The sequence below is a fragment of the Cebus imitator genome, unplaced genomic scaffold, assembly GCF_001604975.1.
Source record: "Cebus imitator isolate Cc_AM_T3 unplaced genomic scaffold, Cebus_imitator-1.0 Scaffold15, whole genome shotgun sequence".
Taxonomy (NCBI): domain Eukaryota; kingdom Metazoa; phylum Chordata; class Mammalia; order Primates; family Cebidae; genus Cebus; species Cebus imitator.
In genome coordinates, this window is record NW_016107330.1 from 5,876,573 (window position 1) to 5,899,621 (window position 23,049).

Consider the following 23,049-nt stretch of genomic DNA (forward strand, 5'->3'; position numbering starts at 1 on the left):
AAAAAAAAAAAAAAAAAAAAAAAAAAAAAACCATCCTGCACCTTTGCTCTTACATTCTCCTGTTTTCTTTTCCAGACGCCTCCTGATAGGCTATCCCTTTACTTGTTTGTCTCTTTCAGGAAAAGAGAAGCTTCGTGAGAATAGGCCTTTGTCTTGTTGACTTCTGTGTTCGTAGTGCCCGACAACCCAGTGGTTGCTCAGTCAATGTTTGTTGAAATGAGTGAATAAGTGAATGAATGAATGAATGAAGTCAACAGATTTGTTGAGGCTTCCTGTGAACAGTCCTATGCCCATTGTTAGAGGAGTCCTAGATAAATATGAAAATGCCAAGAGGCAGCAGTGAGAACACGGGTGTTCAGCCCTGCGTGTTAAACTTTAGTTAGAGAAATAAAGCAAGAATGAAACCAGCACCCCCAAGACGTCTCTAAATGGCCAGTAGCAGCTGGCTGATACGAACAACCTGCATGAACAGAACTCGAGAGCCACTGCCCGCTGGCCATGGCGGGCGGCTTCGGAGAGAAAGGGGAATACAGCCGGATGTGGAAGGAGGGGAGGCTTTCAGGATGGGCTGCGGGGGGAGAAAGAAAGCCACGACACAGAAAGTGGAGGGCTGCAGAGGCTGGGCGACAGACCCAGGATGTTTCCCTCCTTGGACATGTCCATGGCATGACCCCGGTCTTCCCCTGAGAGAGAACACGTTTTTCTCCACCCTGGATCATTGGTGCCTGGTGCAGGGCCCTGTACAAAGTGGGTGTTCAAGGAATTCAGGGATTCAGGTTGGATGAGGTGGTCCACACCCTCCCTGGGGAGCTGGGAATTCATCCTGTGGGCTGTGAGGGACTCGGAAGTTTCAATAGACACAGTGGCTGGAGGGTGGGCATGGCCAGGTGTGGAAGCTGGGAAAGCCTTAGGGGAGCCAGTTATCACCATGAGCCAGGCTGAGAAGTGAGAAGGACATGAATGAGGCAGGAAGAATCACTAAACAGGACTTTGGGGAAAAGAAGTAACAAGTTTGGGAGCTAACTGAACATGGATATGGACAGGAGTTGCAAAGGTGTGGATGGATCTAGCGGGGAATATTAAGGAGAGAGTCTGGCCAGATGGGAGGCAGCAGGGAGTGCTGGGGATTGTGGCAAAGTGGGGGTCAGGCCCCTTCCCTAGGACAGAGCCATGACTCAGCACCATGTGAGAATTTAGGCCAGAGAGATCAGATTTTCAAGTCTGGCATATGAGATCACCCACATTCTCAATATTGGCAATTACTTCATATTATGTAAAATAAGTAACGAACACTTTACAGGCCAAATAAGACGCTTCCATGGGCCAGATGTAGTCCTGGAGCTGCCAGTTTGAAACCTGAGTGTGTGTGTATGTTACGGGGGTGGGGTCGGGGAGGGGAGAGAATGCCCAAGGTCACTGAGATTTCAAGCCCAGGCCACCAGGAGAATGATGTGCCCCGGCAGTGGAATGGGGAAGTCCGGAGGGACCAGGGGCCGGGGAGGATGGGAAAGTAGAGGATGCTGCGGCAACGGGGGTGGTCATTTGGCAAAAGAGGATGCAGACTGGGAGAAGCAGCTCCTCCTGGGCGAGCAGCTGGATCCCAAAGGCGTTAGTAGGTCCCAGACAGGAGGGCGGCCTGTCTCTGTGGTTAATTGGTGATGGATGTGCAGCGCCTCTCTGTGGCCTTCTCTATACGTCTTTTAACCATTTTATTGTTTTAGATTTGGGGGATTTTTTAATTTAACTGATTGATTGCTTAAGATTGCATGATTTGAATCCAAGTATGAAGCAACTGTAGGAACACTGGCTCAGTTCAGCCTTAGAGAGTGGATCGCAGAATCTTCCCCGGTCATTAGTGGTCACCAACCCCATCCCCATCCCTAAAGAGGAAGTGACATGAGCCCAGCACGGTCGTATACCTACTGTGCATAGCGTGCCTAACGTCGTGTTAAGTCTTCTACCCACACGCGCTCATGAGTGCTGGAAACTCCGTCAGAGAGATACCACTTACGAAACCCTCCTCATGGCGCAGCTGAAATAACACTCCCAAATTCACCCAACCAGGAAGGAAGCAACACAGTTAAGAGTCGAACCGAGAACCGGAGCTTTTGACCCCGGCTCGATAATACCTGCCTTGCAGGGGCACTTAGCACTTTCCTGAGTTGAACCACCAGGCCACATGACGGCCTTGTGGCTGAAGCCTTACGTGGCCAGCCTGGAGCCTTGCTAGCCTTGAGCAGGGGTGGAGGAGGGGTTCCCTGGGGCAGAGCCAGGAGACAGTCTTGGTGGAGGAGTAAAGCGTCCCTTTGACTTGTCCCTGGCCCTCCCTGGCTCAGTTGCCCACGGTGGCTCTTCCAAGCCTTAACTACCTTCCCGGTCCTCCCATCCCACCTGTCTCTGTATCCTCAAGCTTGGCCTGTTCCGCAGACTCCTCTTGGGTCTGCACCCCCGGATGAGGGCTCTGAGGTTTTCGTGAGCATCAGGATCACTTGGCTAATTAAAAGCGGATCCTGCGCCTTACCCCGCATTCTGATTCTGCAAGTCCTTCATCTGGCCCAAGAATCTGCAAGTTTAACAAACCACAAGGGAGGTGCTTCAGGGGTCCTCAGATAACAGCAGGGTCTCAAACTGCTGCTCCCTTTGCTTCCTGACCCCCCTCTATGGCTCACCTACCATCTCCTTTTCTATACCTCATACACTCCAGTACCATGAGGTAGTACTGCCGGTGTGCCCATTTTACAGATGAGGACATTGAGGCTCAGAAAGGTGAAGCAACTTGCCTAAAACCATTCAGACAGACCTGGATTTTTATCTCCACTAATTGTAACCATCTTGCTCTACCGCCTCTGCTAAATTGGCATTGGTCCCCTGGAGGTCCCTTAACAGGGAGTTTAGAGGCAGGACCGTGAATGGTGCAATTTAGCAGCTCATTCGATCTGTAGACTATAGGGGAAGGGGTCATGAAACCTGGCTGAAGCCTGGCAGCTGCAGCTTTCCTTGTGTTCTCTCCATGGGCTTTTAGCCCTAATATGAACAGCTGATCTCATTAGTCAAAACAAACCACCCAGAATCGGTTCAACTTTCAAAGCTAAATGGGAATCAAAATGTGGAATGACTCAGAGGCCGCTCGTTAGGAAAACTGATTCCTCTGTGACTCAGAGCAGATCTTGGAACCTCCAGGGGCTTGGCATCTGGACATGGGGCTTAAAAGAGAACAGGCTGGGGAGTTGCACCCCAATTGGGCAGCTGTGGCACCTGGTCAGATGATTTAAATGATACTTCCACCTGTGACCCAGCAATTGCACTCCTGGGTATTTATGGAGAGAAAGGCAAACATCTGCCTTCTTCACACAGACTGGTCCACAGAGGTTCATAGCAGCATTATGTATGACATTACGCATTTCCTCTAGTGGAGGAAACATCCCAGCTGTCCATCAGCAGGCCAACAGGTAAACAAACTGATACAGACACACAGCCGACGGCCACTCAGAAAGTTAAAGGAAGGAAAGGAACCGGAATACAGGCGACGTCATGGATGAGCAAAGGAAGGCAAACAGAGAGCACGTTCTGGGTGATTCCATTTCTATAAACTTCTAGTTGGTGCAATAGCTCATGCCTAATCCAAGCACTTTGGGAGGCTGAGGTGGGAGGATCACTTGAGCCCAGGAGTTCAAGACCAACCTGGGCAACATGGCGAAACCGTGTCTCTACAAAAAATATAAAAATTAGCATGCATGGTGGCGCACGCCTGTAATCTCAGCTACTCAGGAGGCTGAAATGGGAAGGATGGCTTGAGCCTAGGAGGTTGAGGCTGCCGTGAGCCAAGATCCATTGTACTCCAGCCTGGGTGACAGAGCAAGACCCTGTCTCAAAAAGCAACACAAACATAGAACCTTCTAGTACAAGCAAAACTAACCGATGGTAAAATAAGGCAGAAAGGTAGACCAAAAGAAGGTATGAGCATACAAGGGAAGTTTCTGGAGTCTTGGAAAGGTCTTCTCTCTGGGCAGTGGTTCCATGGATATGCAGAGTTCTCAAAGTGCATCTAAGCGTACACTAAGATCTATACATTTTGCTATATATAAACTGCATCTTCAGTAAACAATTACATAAATGAGAGGTGCCTCTGCCCCAGCCCTGGCAACCAAGTCAGCAGATCTAGGGTGTGACCCACAATCATCTCCATGCTCAGCAAGCACCGAGTGTTGATGCCCAGCCTGCGGCTGGCACCGCCAGACACTAAACGCTAAACTCTCTTCTGGCCAGCAGAGTTGTCAAGCACTTACCATTAGGCTGTTTTTAAGCATAAACCTAATTGGGGTCAAAGTCTGGTCCCAGAGCTGTCTCCTGATCGTCAGCAAGACCAGCTGTAAGCTACAGACAAAGCCCCCTAAGTCACCAGACAGATCCTGGCCATGTGCCGGCCATCACAGGGCCCGCCATGCTGGGAGCAGAAGGCAGCACTCACTTGCAGAGCGCGGAGGTGCGTCAGGCACTGGGCGTCGGGCAGAGCCAGACAGGCACTCTCTTGAGTTCTGTCTCCCTGGAAGCCCTCCAGATAATGATTTTGGCCGTGTGTTGAGAAGCTGTTGTGTTATAGACACTATGCTGGTTGTTTTGGTTGCATGAGCAGATGCATTGTGTAGTTCATAGGGGCTGGGGCTCGGAGTCCCCCACTTCTCCACGATTGGCCGTGTTTCTCTGTACAAGTGACCTAACCTCTCTGAGGCTCAGCTCCTCATCTGTAAAATGAAGACAGTAGCAGTACTTCTTCCCTCCCAGAGCCTTTAGCATGGGGACCACTTAGGAAATGTTAACTATTATCATCTAATTTAATCATTATACCCTCTAGGCAAGGTGCAGTTCTCATCCGCAGAGCAAAATCGGAGGCTCAGAGAGGTCAAGTCCCTCACCCAAGGTCATACAGCTAGGAAGTGGAGGAGCTGGGATTGAAACGTGGGTCTGCCCATCTCCTGACTCTGTTCACTGCACCATGCTGTCAGCAGCTTTGTGGGATGGGGATCGATGCAGAAGACCCCCGGAGACTGGAAGGAGACTCCATCATTGGCTGAGTGAGAGCTTGTCCTTCTGGAAGGCTGTGTGCTTTCTGAAGGCTGAGGCAGGAGAATTGCTTGAACCCAGGAGGGCTGGTTTATAAATTAAAAATGTGTGACTGGCCGGGCACAGTGGCTCACGCCTATAATCCCAGCACTTTGGGAGACCAAGGTGGGTGGATCACCTGAGATCAGGAGTTCGAGACCAGCCTGACCAACATGGTGAAACCCTGTCTCTACTAAAAATACAAAAATTAGCTGGGCGTGGTGACAGGCACTTGTATGTAATTCCAGCTACTCAGGAGGCTGAGGCAGGAGAATACATAGCTTGAACCCAGGAGGTGGAGGTTGCAGTGAGCAGAGATCACACCATTGCACCCCAGCGAAACTCTATCTCCAAGAATGATTTCACATCCCTCTTCTACCAGCTGTGGGACCTTGGACAAGTTACTTAATGCCTCAAACTTCAGTTTCCTCGTCTTTAAAATGGGAGTGCTAACACCAGCCTTAACAGGCTACAGTGAGGATGAAATGAGTCCATAGGTATGAAGCGCATAGAAGGCCACCCAGCACACTGTAAGCCTGCCGGACTTGTCAGCTGATCGTTTCTGTCATCTGCGAGGTCACACACCTCTCTAGGTTTGTGACTGAGCTGGGCAGGGTTCCAGGTTGCAGTAGGATGGGAAGTTGTCCTTCATGCCTTTGAGGAAGTGACAGGATAGCCTCCAGGTGGCAAGTGGCAACAGGTGTAGCAAAAAGCCTTATTGAACCACGTCCAGGGACTCTTAAGCTCTGAAATTAAACCGTTTTTTGGATTCCCTCATTTTAAAAACCCAAAGCCTTGTTCCCAGGCTCCAGTTCCTAACCATCTTGCTTTACCCCCTTGCGAGAGATTCGGGCTGATGGTTACCCTCATGTCTAACTGAACGGTGAGCTTCTTGTCCCACTGTCCTGGCTTTCTGGGTTATGGCAGCAGGTGCTCGACCAGACAGGGCTCAAGGTGAACAAACAACCCTTTTGTTTGTTTATTTTGTATGCTTGTTTTAGTGTTTTGCCTGTGTTGTGGGAACCACAGCATGGGTTTCTCAGGCCTTCTGTTTTCTTTGGGCCAAAAACAAAAATAAAAGGTGAGCCATCAAACCGTGACATCTGGCTGCCTGCATGAAACTCCGCGAGGGCTGGTTTATAAATTAAAAATATGTGACTGGCAGGGCGCGGTGGCTCAAGCCTGTAATCCCAGCACTTTGGGAGGCCGAGGCGGGTGGATCACGAGGTCAAGAGATCGAGACCATCCTGGTCAACATGGTGAAACCCTGTCTCTACTAAAAATACAAAAAATTAGCTGGGCATGGTGGCACGTGCCTGTAATCCCAGCTACTCAGGAGGCTGAGGCAGGAGAATTGCCTGGACCCAGGAGGCGGAGGTTGCGGTGAGCCGAGATCGCGCCATTGCACTCCAGCCTGGGTAACAAGAGTGAAACTCCGTCTCAAAAAAAAAAAAAAAATGTGACTGGCTGGGCGTGGTGGCTCCTGTCTGTAATCCCAGCACTTTGGGAGGCTGAGGTGAGTGGAACACCTGAGGTCAGGAGTTCAAGATGAGCCTGACACATGGTGAAACCCTGACTCTACTAAAAATACAAAAATTAGCTGGGCGTGGTGGTGGGCGCTTGTAATCCCAGCTACTTGGGAGACTGAAGCAGGAGAATTGCTTGAACCCGGGAGGCGGAGGTTGCAGAGAGCTGAGATTACACCATTGCACTCCAGCCTGGGCAACAAAAGTGAAACTTTGTCTCAAATAAATAAATGAATGATTTAATTAATTATTTATTTAATTAATAAAAATGTGTGACTGCACTAGGCTGAAAGCAGAATGGCAGTACATAATAGGGCATCCCTTCTAGAGTCAAATCTCCTGTCCTCTTCTTGGCTGCATGACCTTGAGAATGTGTCACTCTTCCTCTGTGAGCCTCAGTTTCCTCATCTGTAAAGTGGGCATGGTCATGGCGCCTGCCCGATGGGACTGTTGTAAGATCAAGCAGGCAAGCTCTTAGCACAGCGTCAGCAAGCCTCAGCTTACATGATCATCGGTATTCCAGGACCACTCCGAGTTGAACTGTTCAAGCTCTGGGGCTCTTGCCTACTGGCTGTGTGACCTTGAGCAAATTACTTCACCTCTCTGAGCTTCAGGTTCCTCATTTGCAAAATTGAGGCCCCCTGTTCTATCTAGAATGGATTGTCCTGAATATTAAATTCTGGAAATAACTACCTAAGGTAGCTTGGAGCAAGAAAGAGGACAGGCAAGAAAGGCCATAGAAGGGAAGTACCAGATCTCCAACGCTGAAAGATTATTTACCAGCTGGCTGTGCGGAGAGAAGCTCAGCCTGACGGGACACAGAAATATCGACTGCTTCTTTTTTGGAGGACTGAAGGGGGCACAGAGTCTCACTCTGTCGCCCAGGCTGGCGTGCAGTGGGGTGATCTCAGCTCACTACAACCTCCATCTCCTGGGTTCAAGCGATTCTCCTGCCTCAGCCTCCTGAGTAACTGGGATTACAGGTGTGCGCTACCACACCCAGCTAATTTTTGTATTTTCAGTAAAGACGGGTTTTCACCATGTTGGCCAGGATGGTGTCGATCTCTTGACCTTGTGATCTGCTCACCTCAGCCTCCCAATGTGCTGGGATTGCAGGTGTGAGCCACTGCGCCTGGCCTTATATTTCTAACCAGCTCCCAGAGCTGCTGGCACTGCAGGACCGCACTGTGGGTGGCCAAGGCAGAGGGCAGAGGGTGGATCCAGGTCCAGATGGCAGGGTACCTTGAAGGCAAGTGGGGTGTTTGCATTTTATTCTCAGGATAGTAGGAAGCCGGGCGGAGGAGTGACATGACTGAAGGATGCTTCTAGAAGCTCATTTTGGCTGCTGCGTGAAGATTCACTGGGGCCAAGGCAGCCGCAGAGAGACCAGGTTGGAAACTGATATCATTGTCCAGGTGACGGTGGCTTAGACAAAGGTGGCAGTGATGGCAGAGGCAGGAAATAGGTGCATCTGAGACCTTTGAACAGGTAAAATCAGCCACACTTGCTGAGGGGTTAAATATAGCTATCCTTCATAGTATACATCAGCACATGTGCTTATCTTAAGTTTTTAAAACTCAATAGTATAGAGTAGCAGTTCTCAAAGCAGGGGTGATTTTGCCCTCCCACGGGACATTTGGCAATATCTGGAAACATTCATGGTTGCCCCAGCTGGGGAGATGATACTGGTATCTAGTAGGTAGAGACCAGAGTTGTTGTTACACTACCTTCATTGCACAGCACGGCGCCCCCAACAAAGAATTATCTGCCAACATGTCAGTGGAGCCAAAGTAAAGAAACCTGGGGTAGAAGTAAAGGAAGGCAGAAGTGTCCTGCCTGCCCCACCCCCGCCTGACCCCCATGCCCCAAAGATATCTGTTGTTCCCAGTGTGCATGATGGTCCAGACTTCGTTCTTCCATATACGCAGATTTCCTGTAAGCTACTTCAGCGGCGAAGTCATGCTTGGGAGATGCTCAAAATTTAGGAGCCCTGAGCCCGCCACAGGAAAAGATGCCCGTTCATTTTGTCAAATCTCTTCTGTTCCTTCCCCGTGCAGAAGGTGACTGCCATGTTGCCTAAAACTTTATCTATTCTATCAGCTGTGATATTCTTTCTTTTCTCCAAAGAACTCTCCAAAAACTGCCATCCCTGGGACCTGGGCAGACTTCTGTAACTGGGACTAACTCATGAAACCTGAGAAGTTCAGTGCAGGAAGAAACGTTGGGATAACATAGTCCTACCCATGTTTTTACTGGAGAGGAGGGAAACGGAGGCCCAAGGCTTCTTGGAAGTGGAGAAATCCCCTTATAATAAATAGTCCCTTCTTCATCTGCTGGGATATTAATTTCCGATTTTTGGTGTAACGCAGAGTTACGACTTGTGTTTCTGATTTATTTTTCTTGGCCATGTCTATATGTGAGGTTGGTTACGGTGGCTGACAAAGCGGACATTCTTAGCCTTGTACTTCCTAAATGCCGTGACAGTGATCTCCAAAAATGGGAGGAATTTTACCAGTCTGTGAACTTGAACTCTGTAGTCTGGGAAGACCGGTTGAATCTCTTTTCACGGGCTGAACTGAGCATCATATTCACGTGTCCATCCGCGGGTACCTGAGCTACTCAGAGGTCAGTTTTGAGTGCAAGCTCACACGTGGAGTGCTGCAGCCCCTGGTCATCCTCCTGTTATCCATGCTGTCATCCCTTTAAAGGCCTCACAGAAGCCCCCAAGTGGAAAGAACTGTGTCTACCCCCTGTAGAACCCCAAGCAAGGACTCTGCAGCTCAGGGAGGCCGACTCCATGGCAGCAGTGAGGGCCCCAGCAGCTGGAATCCAGCCCTGCTCTCCAGCTACCTGTGCCCTGAGCCCAAGGGAGGAATGCTGCCCCCTCCTCCCACTCAGCCAGTGGAGAGAGGCTTAGGAAGGCACCCTGGGAAACCTCCCCATTTGTTTTCCCAGACTCCGCAGGTTGGGGGTAAAGGGCGTGAAGAGTCTGGTCTTTGATAGTTTGGCACTGGGGAGCCACTGAATGTTCTTGAGCCGGGAGTAACCAGATAGAAAACGGCTCTTCCAGGAGGATCAAAATGGTAGTAGTATGCTGGGTGAATTGGATGGACAGGAAAGATGGGGAACAAAGCCCGTTAGGTACAGTGAGGAATAAGTGTCTACTCCAGAATGGCAGCAGTGAAAACAGAAAAGGTGGGTGAGATGGGCATTTGTGACTAATGGATGTTTGTGACTTGCCCCTGAATGAGCGAGAGCCAGGGGTCATGGCTGACCTTGGTTTTGAGCCCAGATGAGGAAGATGGTGACTCTGCTGATCTGGAAATGGGCAAAGGTTACTTAGCCTCTCCTAGCTTCACTTAAGACAGCTGTAGAATGGGGTTCTGTATTGAGTGGTGGGGAGGATTTAATGAGATTGTGCATGGAAATTAACCCAGGCCTGAGAGGAGTGCAGGCACTAGGACCATGAAGAGCCCTATGAGCAGGGCTTAATTCTGGGGGCAGCCATAGGGAGCCATAGAGGGATCATGCCCAAGGGTGAGATGGTCACATTTGCCTTTTGGAAGGACCCCTCTGAGAGCAGTGGACAGAGGGCAGGCCAGGGGGCAGAGAGATCACGGGGGAGGCCTTCGCAGTCTGTATCCTGGTGAGGCGTGGGGTTGATCCGGACTAAGCAGGAAGTGGGTGGCTGTCCTGAAGCGGGCTGGCTGCCTTGCACTCCTCCTGCCCTTTGTCCTTGGGGAAAACACTGTGAGGAATGCAAGTGGCCAGCTTGTGGGGCAGCCCCACTGTGTGTGTGTGTGTGTGACTGATGGCCCATCTCTACCCAAACCCCGAACTGGGCCGGCCCCTCCAGCAGCTGCAGGCCTAGCAGAGGCTGGGCTGTTTGACCAGAGGGTCCACAGGTGTTCAGTGGGAGCACGCAGCTGCAGCCAGAGTCACCCTCCTTCCAACATAGCATCCCCACCCCCCAGCCCCCAGCCCCCGGTGCCCCCCTCCCCCAGCGGATCTCCATGCCTGCTTGCCTCCTCAGGGACTGGATCTTAATTTACCCTGCCCCCATCGCCCTGCCCTCATCTCTTCCTCCTCTGAGCTTTCGCAGGTCCCCTGCGCTTCTGCTCACTTTTCCCTCCTTTGTGCTGTCCATGCCTCTCTGTTCCTTCCTGCCCTTAGTCTCACTGCGGCTTCTTCTCTTTGCCCATCTTGGGCATGCAGGAGGCTGAGGGCAGAGGCTGGTGATGGCTGTGGGTGCCAGCGCCGTACCCAGCCACGGGGAGGAGGTGGAGCCCAGGGGCTGTCCGCCTGCTCTGATGTGCCCTTCAATCCATCTCTGCTTCCTTTCTTTTCTCCTGTATCCATTTGCTGGATGTGTATCATAACCCTGACAATAACGTTTTCAAGGACAGGCCTGGTTCTTCCACCCTGTATTTCCTGCTAACAGCCCAGAGGCATTCCCACCCAGTGATTTATGATCCTCTCTATGGCCTGGCATCTTCTAGGGCAGTGGCCTAGGAGACATTTCCCACTTGCAGCCCTGGGACTCTGTCCTTCTTCCTTCACTGCCAGGGCCACAGCCCTCTCTTAGTGAGTGACTTTAGCAGCCATCCTCAAAACAGCCCGGCCAAGGAAAGAGCTCTGATAACCCTCAGGCCCTGACTCTCAGCCTCCATTCCCAAACCCCACTTTTGCAGGTGCAAGTGGCCTGACTGCAAGCTGAGAGGATGCATGGGCGCAGGTGGCATTGGCTGCTCACACTGTTGGCACCAAGCTGGCCTCAGAAAAGTGGGGTAGGGGGTGGCGGCTGACCTGTTTTGTTTTACTGTTTTGTCATTTATTTGATTTAAAAAATTTTATTAGGCAAAAGAATGTTTTTGGCTCATACAATGGAAACATTGCCAGGTCCAGCTGGATTTCTGGGTCCAGTGGTATCCTCTGGAGTTTCTCTTGATCTCCACCTCAGCTCACTTAACCTCCCTGCTGGTCCCCTCCTCAGGCAGCCTCTCCCCTTGCGAAGACAAGAGGGCCACCAGCAGCTCCTGGCTGCTTCCCGCAAACCCAGAGGGATGGGAGTCTCAGTGCTTCCTACAAAACAAAGAACTGAGCCTCACTGGTTCTGCCTGGGCCATAGCCCCGCCCCCTGGGACAGAGAAGAACTGATTGGCTAGGCCTGACCACGCCCAGCCTTAGAATCTGCAAGAAAGAGGCCCTGCCTGGTATGCAAGCGCATGGCATGGCCACCACATCACATGAGTGCTCATCAAGGTAACCCTGGGCAGCCTGGCTCCCCCAGCCCAGCATGGCCAAACCCTGGGGCCTCCAAAGACCCTTGTTGGGAATCACTTGTGTAACGGCCTGGATAGCTTTACATTCTGGGGAAAGACAACAGCATTCTACGTGAAGGGTCCCTGCAGTGACTTCTTTTCTGATAACAAGAAGCATCCCTCAGTTTACCTGTTTGGGAAATTCCTATTTGGTATTAGGCTTTTATAAAGAGAGGGCATACCTGTGGGGGACCTGGCACTGGGTCATTTCCCCGAGATGGCATTGCCATGTTCCCCAACGCCTGGATGACTGCTGCTTCATGTTGATGTTTGTTGAATGGATGTCTGGAGAGAGAGCAGCCAGAGGTCAGCAGCTTTGCTCCTGCCCCTCCAGGGCCCACCCTCCCTGGCAGCACCATCCTGCCATCCATGCCCGGTTCATAGGGGGCACTCAGGAAATAGCGGCTGTTATTTGGTCATGATATATATTTTTTTGGAGACAGAATCTTGCTGTGTTGCCCAGGCTGGAGTACGGTGGTGTGATCTATGCTCACTGCAACCTCTGCCTCCCAGGTCAAGTGATTCTCTCACCTCAGCCTCCTGAGTAACTGGGATTACAGGTGCCCTTTACCAGGCCTGGCTAATTATCCTTTTTTTTTTTTTAATAGAGACAGGTTTTCACCATGTTAGCCAGGCTGGTCTCGAACTCCTGACCTCAGGTGATCCACCCACCTCGGCCCCCCAAAGTGCTGGGATTACAGGCATGAGCCACCACGCCCGGCCATTGTCATTACTATTGTTATTGTGGTTGTTGTTCAGCCTGGAGGTTTCTCCAGGCCCAGGAGGAAGTCTTGACCCTTGCTGGCCTTCACCCCTCTGGCTGCCTCCATTCCATGCCTAAACATGTGGAATTACAATTCCTTAGCTCATCTTTGGATCTAAACACCCCAGAGGATAGAGTTGATGCTGGCGTAGCTCCTGGCCTGAGGGAACACTCACCCATGCACCAGAGGCCGGGACACCCACCATGAGGCTTTCAGGAGGAGGATCTGGGTTTGAATCTGCACAGCACTGGTTATGAGCCTGTGACCTCAGCTCCCTTCCCTCCTCTTACAGCAGGGACGAGATAGCAGCCAGGGAGTGCTGGGATGATTCCAGTCACAAAGATGACGTCCAAAATGTCCAGCTCCGAGCCTGGTACCGGGACAGGGCTCTAGGCCCGTGGGTTCAGATTCATCTGTGTAGCCCAGAGAGGGCAGAGTTCCCGGACATAAGGCTTCAGGCAGCCCCGTGAGCCCTGGATTGCAGGGGCTGAACCAAGGTGTCAGAGAGGCCCTTTTAGCATTCAGCCTTGACCCTTGTCTTCAAGGCAGATTACTTAACACATTGGCATTCATCTTTGCTACTGACGGCCTGAGACAACCCCTCATCCCCTCCCCTCTCTCTGTCATTAGCAAACCTCTGCTTCTGACCTTAGATAAAGGAGTACCTTGTTCATGAAACTGTTGCATAGATTAAAAACTCCTTCTTTTAGAGCGGGGCTTGGGGGCAGGTGAGAGACAGGATTTTAGAGGGGTTGAGAGGATGGACTCTGGACTCACTATCTGTCTCACAGCCGTGCCCTGCTACTTATTAACATGAGGCTTTGGGCAGATTAAGGAACATCTCTGGGCCTGACTATCTGTGACTCTAGCATGGGAATGGCAGTGGTGGTTGTTGCATGATGACATGAGATGATCATCCAGGCTCAGAGGAGGCATTCGGTGCGTATTAGCTCTTCTGAAGATGATCTGAGATGCATACATGCTTTTTTTTTTTTTTCTCTGAAATGGAGTTTCGCTCTTATTGCCTAGGCTGGAGTGCAATGGCGCAACCTTGGCTCACCATAACCTCCACCTCCTGGGTTCAAGAGATTCTCTTGCCTCAGCCTCCTGATGCATGCTTTTAAAAACAAAGGGCCCCCTGAAAATGTGTACTCCAATTTGGAATCTGACACACATTGTCTAGATCCACCTGAAGCTGCAAGAGCCATGCTGCCAGATACCAGGGTAGGAAATCTTATCCTGGGGGACGGTCCGTGAAAAGCCAGTGAATTTCCTTTAAATTATACAGGATTGTGGCTGCGGCCCTTGTAGTAGGCTAAATAATGCCTCCCAGTCCCACCCCCAAAATATCTACATTCTAATCTTAGAATCTGTGGTTATTTACATTATATGGTAAAAGGGCCTTTGCTGGTGTGATTGAAGTAGGACTTTGAGACAGGAAGATGATCCCGAGTTATCCAAGTGAGCATGATGTAGTCCCAAAAGTTCTTAGAAGGAGGAGACAGGCAGGCTGGAGTCAGAGCCGGAGACATGATGAGCAAAGCAGAAGTCGGAGGGATGGACTTTGAAGATGGAAGAAGTTTCCAGCGGCCAAAAAGGGCAGGTAGCCTCTAGAAGCTGGAAGAGGTGAGGAAATGGATTTCTCCCCCGAAGGCTCCAGAAGGAACACAGCCTTTGGTCACCTTGATTGTAGACCTCCGACCTCCAGAACCACAAGAGGATACATTTGTGTGGCTTGAAGCCACTAAGTTGGTGGCATTTGCTATACTGAAATTAACAACATGAAATTAACACATCTCTTCTTGCAGAGGTGGGTAGCCATTTATCAGGTTTTCACCCACATCAAGTCTGCTGAGGAACAGCCACTGGTCCAGGTCACCCCACCTGGCCCCTAGAAACCCCTGCTGGGAAGGGCAGCCACCACTGCCATTCCCATGCGACACTCAGGCCCAGAGAGATTCCGTAATCTGCCCAAAGCAGATTACTGTAGCTTTCTGAAGCGGCATCTACGGCAGTCAGGTCATCCGACGTTCCTTCAGTTGTCATGTCTGTATTTGAAATGCCATACCCGACGTTGTCACGTTGAGGGTCAGAAGTGGCGGCAGCAGACCCACCCACCACATGACACGGAGAGGATCATTTCTGACCAACTGTCCGTTTTAGCAAACAGCATTTCACCCATAGACCGCGCTCTCTCTAGTCTGCCAACTGCACAGATTTCTTCATTTTCAGGGATTGTTTAAGAAGTCTTTCTTTCTTTCTTTTTTTGTCGCCCAGACTGGAGTGCAGTGGTGCAATCTCAGCTCACTGCAACCTCTGCCTCCTGAGTTCAAGCAATTCTCCTGCCTCAGCCTCCCGAGTAGCTGGGATTACAGGTGCCTGCCACCATGCCCGGCTAATTTTTTGTATTTTTAGTAGAGACGGGGTTTCACTATGTTGGCGAGGCTGGTCTCAGATTCCTGACCTCATGATCTGCCCACCTTGGCCTCCCAAAATGCCGGGATTACAGGCATGAGACCCAGCCACAGTTCTTTCTAAATCCAGAAAATCTAGGGGTCTTTCACTTAGTGTAGGTACACAATGTGGTGTTTTTAGCGCCAGGGGTTTAAAGACAGTTGATTGAATAAGATCAAGATCTGCTGGTCTTGAAAATGGGACATCTTCATTGTTCCCTGCCTCGACAATCCTGGCTGGAACCTGCATGATCACACCAGCATCTGGAACTCCTTCTTGGACTCCTTGTTCCAGGTCAGCATTGGGCGGTGCTACTTTTCACTTTTCTGGAGCCCTCATTGGCTGACTCATGCCTTCGGTCTATTCCATTTCATACTGAATTCGACTGATTTCTGCATCTCAGCGGCAGTGGGAGAAGGAGGCGCTGCCCCACTCACCAAATGTGTACCAGCTACTGCTCGCTACTTGGCCCTATCGGCTTCTGTGCTTCGGACTAAATTCTTTAACTTGCTTCAATGTGTGTATGCTGGATTGAGAGCCACTTTTGTCCCCCTGGGCCCGCAGAAGGGTCCCAGAAAAGGCTGCCACCGCCGGCTCCCCAGGCTCAGGCTGGCACTCTTAGAGGCCGTTGGCCGAGAGCACAGAGGTGCCCAGGCACAGCACCAGCATAGCAGCCCGCAGAGGGCCCCTCTGGGGAGGAATCTGAGAAGCCCATAGAATAGTCTGCACTGTCACTGTGGTTTCTTTTTTCTTTCTTTTTTTTTTTTTGAGATCGAGTCTCGCTCTGTTGCTCAACCTGGAGTTCAGTGGCACAATTTCAGCTCACAGCCATCTCCACCTCCCCGGTTCAAGCAATTCTTCTGCCTCAGCCTCCCGAGTAGCTGGGATTACAGGTGTGTGCAACCACACCCAGCTAATTTTTATATTTGTAGTAGAGATGGGGTTTCACCATGTTGACCAGGCTGGTCTTAAACTCCTGACTTCAAATGATCCACCTGCCTTGGCCTCCCAAAGTGCTGGGATTATAGGTGTGAGCCACCGTACCCGGCCTACCCTGGGGGTTTCTAAATTGGAGCCATTCCAGGTGGCCCATGGAGGTACCTCCCCTAGTCCCCAATTGCACCTGCTACCAGCCCTCGGCCTCCTCCTCCAAGCTGCCACTGCCTGTCTTCGTGAGGAAACTGGCTGTGGTTCCTGCAGTGGGATATGTGCCCTTCTGTCTTGGGATATGTGCCCTTCTGTCTTGGGATATGGGCCCTTCTGTCTTGGGATATGGGCCCTTCTGTCTTGGGATATGGGCCCTTCTGTCTTAGGATATGGGCCGTTCTGTCTTGGGATATGGGCCCTTCTGTCTCGGGATAAACCTCTCAGCAGCTGCTTGAGGTCACAGGCTGGTGCCTAACTTGGGGTTATCATTCACACACCCAGAAAGGCAGCAGCCCTCTGGCACTGCTCTCCGGCCTCCCAGCCTCCCCAGGTTTCCCACAGCAAGTGACAGCAGCAACTTGCAGTGTGCCTGTCCTGTGCCAGACCTGGACTCTCAGAAGTGGCTGGGGAAGTAGACAGCCTTTTCATCTTTATTTTTATTTTAAGACACAGCATCACTCTGTCCCCCAAGCTAGAATGCAGTGGCACAATCTCGACTCACTGCAACCTCCACCTCCCGGGTTCCAGCGATTCTCCTGCCTCAGCCTCCTGAGTGGCTGGGATTACAGGTACGCATCACCATGCCCAGCTAATTTTTGTATACTTTTTTTTAGTAGAGATGGGGTTTCACCATGTTGGTCAGGCTGGTCTTGAACTCCTGACCTCAAGTGATTCATCCGCCTCGGCCTCCCAAAGTGCTGGGATTATAGGTGTGAACCACTGTGCCTGGCCAGCATTTTCTTTTTAACAGATGAGGAGGTGAAGTGCATTGCCAGGGATGTATAGAATTAAACCCACATCCCACAGACTCCAAAATCCATCTATATTCCACTCTACTGCTAAGTCAACTACTGATTCTCTGGACAAATTCCACTATACCACTGTGCTGTGCTGTTCCTTCCTTCAACAAACATCTATTAAGCTCCTCTGGCCTGGCTTGTTCTTGAACTAGAGAGAGCAGTGAACAAAAATGACAAAAATTCACGCCCCTGAAAGCTTACCTCCTGCAGCCACGCTTTCCAACAGAAATAGAATTCAAAGCCCAAATATAATTTTAAATTTCCCGGTAACCATACCTTTTTAAAAAAGGACAAAGAAACAGGCAAAATTGATTATAATAAGATATTTAGCTCGACATGTCCAAAATATGTCATCTCAACATGTAATTAATATAAAAATGTTAGCGAGGTATTCTTTTTGTCCCCCAAAGCCTCAGAAACCTGGTGAAAGCTAGTTCCCTCTGGCCACCTGACAGCAAGCTGGGTGTGACTATTGTTGGGTCGCCCGGTGGAGCTCAGCCCCGCATTCTGTCCACCAGTCCGTTCCCGCCACGTGCACCTTGGGACTGCACTGGCCACAGCCATGGGCTCTGTGACTGCCTGTTGCAGAATTGGGGAACCACCGTTTCTTTTTTTTTTTTTTTTTAAAAGTCTCACTCAATCGCCCAGGCTGGAGTGCAGTGGCGCCATATGGGCTCATTGCAATCTTCACCTCCTGGGTTCAAGTGATTGTCCTGCCCCAACCTCCTGAGTATCTGGGACTACAGGCAAGTGCCACCACGCCCAGCTAATTTTTGTATTTTTAGTAGTGACGGGGTTTCACCATATTGGTCAGGCTAGTCTTGAACACCTGACCTCGTGATCTGCCCTACTCGGCCTCCCAAAGTGCTGGGATTACAAGCATGAGCCACGGCATCAGCCTGCCCCATATATAATTTTAAATTTTCTGGTAACCACTTCTTTTTTATAGAAGGACAAAGAAACAGGAAAAATCAATTTTAATAATATATTTTACTTGATATATCCAAATATGTCATCTCAACATGTCATTAATATGAAAATGTTAGTGAGATTTTCTTTTTATCCTGATAAGCCTTGGCAATCTGGTGTGTGATTTACACTTTAACAACACATCCCAATGCAGACTGGCCACATCTTGAGTCCCACAGAGTTTATTGGGACTCTCTTGTCTCCAGAGATTGTTCCCATGAGACCCCCACCCTCATTCATCTTCTCTAGGTTATCTCAAAGGAACTGGTTTTGCTCTGATTCTCTAGGATGTTCTAGCACCTTCTCTGAGTCCCTTGATGAGTCTCTTGACTCACTGATTCTTCCTTGAGTTCTGAGATTACTACCTGCTGGTGCTTGCCACGTGTCACCTTGTCCTCATGTCACCGCCGTTCTGAGACTCAGGGAAGAACTGGCCCAGGGTCGCACAGCTAGTAGCCACGAGCCCGATTCCAGACTCCAGCAGCCTGAGCACAGAGCCCGGCTCCTGATGAGCGTCCGCTGCCCGACTGACTGCCCTCTGCCTTGACCCAGCAGGATTCCCGGGAGATGTGGCTTGTGGGAAAGAAGCCCAAGCAGTCCTGGCTGAACTTCTTTTTCTGAGACGTGTTGAGAGTATCAATTATGTGTGGGTCCTCAGAGACCTGCAACTTGACGGCTTATTCAAGGCAAAACATTCCCTCCCACTCACTTAAAAGATGAAGGCAGTCCTCAGCCCTGAGTTTTTCTTCCTGTTACTTTGCTGCATGTGCATCTCACTCACTGCATCTGACAACTGCACAGCCCTGTGTGGTGTGCACCTGGTTCATCCACCCACCCGCCCCCCAGCCGGAGACACCCACACTGCCTCCCGCAGTCTGCAGCGGACAGCCTCGCCCCCCGCCCCTGCGTGGGATATGAACTCAGATGAAGGCCGGCAGTGCCGTGCCAGAATGAGCGTGGATCATTTTGTGACAGCCAACTGTGTACATCTCCTGCCTGAGTTCAGTGACCTTACGTCAGTAGCTTGACAGTGCCGTGGTGGGAATATTTATACCACAGCAATGGGCAGTGGCAGTCATTACAAATCTGGGCTCTGTGCGTGTGTGTAGGTGCATGCGCACACACATGTGGAAGAGACGGGGAGGGAGAGAGAGCCGGTTTACCAGCCACCACTGGGATGGGGTATGTGGAGACTTTGTTTTCTAGAGATATGATCTCAAGCATGGTTACCCAGGCTGGAGTGCAGTGGTGTGATGAAAACTCACGGCAGCCTCAAACTCCTGGGTTCAAGTGATTCTCCCGCCTCAGCTTCCTGAGTAGCTGGGACCACCAATGTGTGCCACCAGCACACATAGCAAGAGACAGGGTCTTGCTATGTTGCCCAGGCTGGTTTCAAACTCCTAGCCTTAAGCAATCCTCCCACGTCGGCCTCCCAAAGCACTGGCATTACAGGTGTGTACCCCTGTGCCCAGCCCTTTAGTTTTATTGAATTCAGTGCTTCCAGGCTGGTGCCAGAATGACCATCCAATTTTATGGATCATTTCAAAATTTTTTTCCCCAATTTCCAATTTGAAGAGATATATGAACAAGTATGTGCACCAAAAAACAATGACAGCTGGGCACAGTGGCTCACACCTGTAATCCCAGCACTTTGGGAGGCCAATGCAGGTGGATCACCAGGTCATGAGTTCAAGACCAGCCTGGCCAACATGGCGAAACCCTGTCTCTACTAAAAATATAAAAAAGTAACTGGATGTGGTGGCAGGCACCTGTAATCCCAGCTACTCGGGAGGCTGAGGCAGGAGAATCTCTTGAACTCAGGAGGCGGAGGTTGCAGTGAGCTGAGCTTGTGCCATTGTGCTCAGCCTGGGCGACAAGAACAAGACTCTGTCTCAAAAAAAAAAGAAAAGAAAGAAAAAACAATGACAGCATAATTTCAAGTCACTTATTAATTCAGCCAGTTGGCCCCGGATGTAGTGCAGAATTCTAAAGATGAGTGTTGGCTAGAATTCAGTTTCTAGTTCTGGTATTCTAGGACTATTTCAAATGCAAGGGACAGAAAACTCAACGTAATGAATGAGCTCTTATCACTGAGCATTCCGGATAGCAGCATCCAGGTTTGCTAACAGCGTCATGAAAACACTCACTTCCAGCCGTTTGGTTCTGCCTTTTGCTGTGTTCATTCATTCCCAGGCAAGCTCTCTCTACCCACCACTCTGAGCTGCATCTGAGCTGCATGTGCAATGGAGGAGTGTCTCTTTCTCAGCAATTCCAGGGAAAGTGTTGAAATTTGAAACTCATTGGCCCAGCATGGGTCACGTGTCCATCTTGAAATTATTACTGTACCCAGGAGTGTGGGAGGCCCTGATTGGCCAGGCCTGGGCATGTGCCTGCCCCTTGAGCCAGAATCAAGGTCAACCCTATGGACTGAGAATGGGGAGGGCACTAAAGAAGGAAAACCAGGCACTGTTCCCTACAGGATGGGAGTGGCTGCTGGGCAGGTAAAACAACAGCACCTGCTCAACTTCTCTGGGGCGCTTGAGACTGACCAGTGCCCCTCCCTGTTGGGCACCTCCTCCTGTGACCTTTGGACCCTGCGTTTTCAGGGCTTCCTGGCCTCTCTGCCTGAAGAGCACTTTTCTGAATCTCTACCCTGGCCATTTTCTTAGCCCGCTTCTGGCTGAGGCTTTCTCTAAAAGCCCCGTACTGAATCACTCACCTCATTCCTGCCAAGGGCGTGTCATGACCAGGACTCTGATTGTGGGCACAGAATCTGTGTATTCTGTCGTGAGGATGGTATCATGATTGCCATTTTGCAGATGAGGAAACTGAGGCTCTCAGGAGCGGAAGGAGCAGCTAGTGAAGCAGATGCATGCCAGGGACCTTGTCTTCAGCTGCCATAGCCCTCCACTTCCCCGATCTCCGTGTGTCCCTGTCACCAGGGCCCTACAGCTCTGAAACTATGTCCCTTTCTTTGTGGTATCTGCACCCAGCATAGCTGCCCACGTTTGCTTCTACAACCGTGAGTCTCTCAGGCTGCGTGGGCAGGCTTAGCTTTGGCTGTCCCTGACAAAAAAAAAAAAATATCAGATTCAATAAAATAAACCTTTATTTTTCTTGTGTAAATAGAGTCCAGAGCTCAGCAGTCCAGGCTGAAAGGGCAGCTTCGTGATCCTCAGGGACCTAGGCTCTTTGTGCCTTGTTGCTCTGCCATTCTCTACCTCATGCCCCAGTTTGGCTGCTTGAGCTCCAGCCATCACATCTGCACTACAACCAACAGGAAGCAGGAAGCAGGGAGAGACATGTCTCTTCATTTAAGAACACTTCATGAATGTACCCCACCCCCTATACACACCCTGCTAACATCCCATTGGCCAGAACTTAGTCACATGCAACAGCTAGTAAGTTGCCTAAGAGGCTGGGAACTGCTATCTTTATTCTAGGAAGCCACGGAAAGCCAAGCATCAGCTTACTATGGAAGAAGAGGAACATGGATATTGGGAACCACAAATAGGCAAAATTATTATTATTTTTTGAGACAGAATCTCACTGTGTCACCCAGGCTGGAGTGCAGTACTGCGATCTCTGCTCACTGTAACCTCCGCCTCCTGGGTTCAAGCGATTCCCCTGCCTCAGCCTCCTGAGTAGCTGGGACTACAGGTGTCAGCCACCATGCCCTGCTAATTTTTATATTTTTAGTAGAAATGAGGTCTCATCATGTTGACCAGGCTGGTCTTAAACTCCTGACCTTAAGTGATCCACCTGCCTTGGCCTCCCAAAGTGCTGGGATCACAGACGTGAACCATCCCACCTGGTCAGGCAAAATTAACCACCCTACTGACCAGATGAAAATGTCGGACCAGTGAATCAGCACGCTGTCTTTTCTTTCTCTCCCTCCAGCACAGGTAGAAGGAGACAAGATCAGCAGCTCACTGTGCGTGGAGGTGAGCCGGGCCCTGCAGGTGTCATCTCACCTCGGCCAGATCTCGCTGGTGCATTCCTCAGGAGGTCAGCCCCATTTCTGGCCCTTAGCTGGGACCTGCTTGGTGTTTATAGATTGATGTGGTAGAGGGGAAAACCACCCAAGAGGTGCCCAGTGAGCCCCCTGTGAAAGCAGTTTCCAGCATAGAAGTTTCACCAGGGCTCCTCTAGAGAGAGTGAGGCCACTTCTGAATGGCATGCTGGCTGGGAAGAAAGTCGATTGTGTCTTTTTTTAGTTCAGGAAGACTTTTTTTTTTTTTTTTTTTTTTTTGAGACGAAGTTTCACTCTTGTTGCCCAGGCTGGAGTGCAGTGGCATGATCTCGGCTCACTGCAGCATCCGACTCCTGGGTTCAAGGGATTCTCCTGCCTCAGCCTCCTGAGTAGCTGGGATTATAGGTGCCTGACCATGCCCAGCTAATTTTTTATATTTTAAGTAGAGAAGGGGTTTCACTATGTTGGCCAGGCTGGTCTCGAACTCCTGACCTTCAGGTGATCCATACAACTCAGCCTCCCAAAGTGCTGGGATTACAGGGGTGAGCCACTGCACCCAGCCAGTTCATGGAGACCTTAAAATCCAGGGGAGTGGGTGGTTGTGAGGGTGGGCTAGCCATGGGTCGGAGAATCATGACGCCAGCTTGTCCCTACGGTGTCATGTCTTGGCAGCACCAAACACAGATGAGGAAACTGAGGTTCTGAGGGGTGTAAGGAGCAGCTAGTGAAGCAGATACATGCCAGGGTCCATGCCTTCAGCTGCCATAGTCCCCCATCTCCTTGACCTCCATGTTTCTCTGTCACCAGCATCCTCCAGCTCTGAAATGATGAGCCTTTCCCTGTGGTATCTGCACCCAGCCAGCCAAACACTCCACTGGATAATCCTCCACATGGATAACACGCTCACCCCTCAACCCTGTGAGACCTATATTTCATCCCCACTGCCACTGGACAGAGGTGGGATTTAGTTCCCTCCGGTGCGCTCATGTGCCTTGA

At 50.6% G+C, this 23,049-nt stretch overlaps 1 protein-coding gene and 1 pseudogene across 3 annotated transcripts in view; one reads left to right on the forward strand and one right to left on the reverse strand.

Moving 5' to 3' along the window:
- The window catches only part of TMEM51 (transmembrane protein 51), a 67,960-nt gene that overhangs the window by 23,231 nt on the left and 21,680 nt on the right, over nt 1–23,049 (forward strand). For 2 of the 3 annotated variants that reach the window (XM_017502869.2, XM_037729896.1), the window contains exon 1: nt 21,682–21,692. The exons of the other annotated variant lie outside the window; for it this stretch is intronic. The gene's annotated coding sequence lies outside the window, so the exon portion shown is untranslated. Of the gene's footprint in view, nt 1–21,681; nt 21,693–23,049 lie in introns of those variants that run through there. 3 annotated transcript variants of the gene reach the window in all.
- LOC119467988 lies at nt 425–17,675 on the reverse strand (annotated as a pseudogene).